This window comes from Petaurus breviceps, unplaced genomic scaffold, assembly GCF_028583685.1.
Source record: "Petaurus breviceps papuanus isolate PSGF00001 unplaced genomic scaffold, PetGlider_PUasm1.0 37, whole genome shotgun sequence".
In the NCBI taxonomy this organism is placed as follows: domain Eukaryota; kingdom Metazoa; phylum Chordata; class Mammalia; order Diprotodontia; family Petauridae; genus Petaurus; species Petaurus breviceps.
The window spans coordinates 18,072,551-18,074,678 of record NW_027186296.1 but is presented as its reverse complement, the minus strand read 5'-3'; the positions used below and the strand labels follow the sequence as shown (position 1 = coordinate 18,074,678).

The 2,128-nt window shown below is 35.9% G+C and overlaps 1 protein-coding gene across 1 annotated transcript in view; it reads right to left on the bottom strand.

The window, feature by feature from the left end:
• The window catches only part of FGF7 (fibroblast growth factor 7), a 91,552-nt gene extending 91,548 nt beyond the window's left edge, over window positions 1-4 (bottom strand). Inside the window, exon 1 of the mRNA XM_069098018.1 lies at window positions 1-4. This exon is cut by the window's left edge and continues 250 nt beyond it. The gene's annotated coding sequence lies outside the window, so the exon portion shown is untranslated.
• Window positions 5-2,128: the final 2,124 nt, after the last annotated feature.

Genomic DNA, 2,128 nt, shown 5'->3' with positions numbered 1-2,128 from the left:
GTGTGTGTGTGTGTGTGTGTGTGTGTGTGTGTGTGTGTGTGTGTGTAGAGTCTTCAGTGCTTTTCGATAAATACCTTTGCTGACCTCATTGGAAGCAATTAAAACTTAACCAGTGAGCTGTTAGTTGAATGCACCAGCAAGAATAAAAGGAGACTTGTGTAGTGTCCAATGGTCATCAGAGGGAGCTATGAACATAGTTTATACTGAAATCTCAAAGTTGGTACTTACTTTCTAGAAACAAATTGCTCTGATTCTTTTGAAAAGGATGAGGCAGAGAAAAAGGGAAAACAGAGAGGATCTCTCTTTACAGCAATTCAACATGTGTTTTATGTTCTCAGACTAAAAATGTTCTTTTTCGCATACATGCAGGGGTTGTTTTATTTGTTAGCTTATCTTCTGTACTTCTGCCCCTGGGCTATCAGACTTAAATTATTGGGTTATATTAGCCAACTTAGAATGGATATATAATTTACTTTACATATGACATAAACATGTATTATTGTCATGTGAAGGCTATTAGTCATTTTATATGAGGCAATTCTGATAGATTAATTTTTGCATTTGAAATGGATGAACTGAATGTTAGAAGGCTTGGGATATATAGTCCCAGGTCTATCTCTGACTAATTTTATGAGCTTGGGAAACTGGGCTTCAGTTTCCTCAACTATAAAATAAGGGAATTGGATTATATTATCTCCCAAAGGTCTCTTCCAGCTCTAAAATTTGATAACTGTATGACATAATTCATTTTAGTACAGGCAAGAGAAAACATAGCTGGCTTTAAAAATTCTCCTTGGAAAACAATAATAGGTTGTACAGATTAGATGCTCATATGAAGTCATCCACCTATAAAAAAAGTAGCACGGTACATTAATGGTAGCATGAAAAATACAAGGGTTATAAATATATGATTGACACAAAAATAAATTCTACTTCCTAGCATGAGTCATTTCCTCCTTTGACTTCCTGGGCCAAGTTATATATTGAGATACACAAGTATTTTATTAATTCTCTCTTGCAAGACATTGTAATTGTCACTCTGAGTCAATATTTTGATAAATTCAAATTCCCTTCCCTAAGTTAACATGCTCCCCTCCCAATAACCTCTCTTGTGTTTAAAATGCTCTAGAACACCACCAGGTGGCGTATGTGGACCAAAGAGGAAAAGGCAATTCAATCCATTGGATTTAAATTAAAGTAATATTTGCATGTATGTATGTTGAGGTGGGGACAGAACTCTGTGTGTGAGAAAAGAATGTGAGTATGTGGGCAGGGGGGAGAAGAAGAGAGAAGGGGTAAGGAGAGAACTTTCCCATTTGTTTGTAAGGCACAAAAAAGAGCAAGTTTTTAATATCTTAGAGCAGGAGGTCTTACAGACCATGTGACTGTATCTTAAGAGATAGATAACTATATGCTATAATATATGGATCTACTAAAACATTCTCCAAAAAGCCCAAAAAGAAAATATTTTGTGTTAAGGCATACAGCCAGATGTATTATGTCCATTTCCCATAGGAAGGTGAAATTGACAACAACTCCTACCAGGGTCAAAGCTCATAAGATTGCTTCTTTCTTCCAAAGAATTCTAAATTCACAGAGCAAAATAAAACATCCATAAACTAAGAACTTCACTTATCTCCTATTCACTATACCAAAGACTTTGCACTGGGAAAAACAGGTACATCATGGTCATTGTTCCCCTAAATAATATTGCCTTCTAAAATGTTACTGTAAAACTTTACTACATACCTGTATAGCTTATAATTCCCAAACTGAAAATAAATGGGCTTCAACTCTCCTTTTGAAAAAGCATCCATGCTAGTCATGCTTATTCCAAATCTGATTCAGCCTGTGATTCCCCATATTTCTTCTGGGTCCCATCCCAGGTGTGTAACCCCTGTCCCTCACCCACCTAATATCCCTCACAGTTTTGCAGCTCCCTCTTATGAGCTGTCTTCCCCCAGCAAAATGTAAATTCCTTGAGAGCAGGTACTGGCTTACATTTTTCTTGTATTTGTATTCCCAGTGCTTAGTACAGTACCTGACACATGGTAAGTGCTTAATAAATCCTTTATTTATAAAAAAAAAATTAATCTCTTCATTTTAAATGCATGTGTTACTGTTCTAT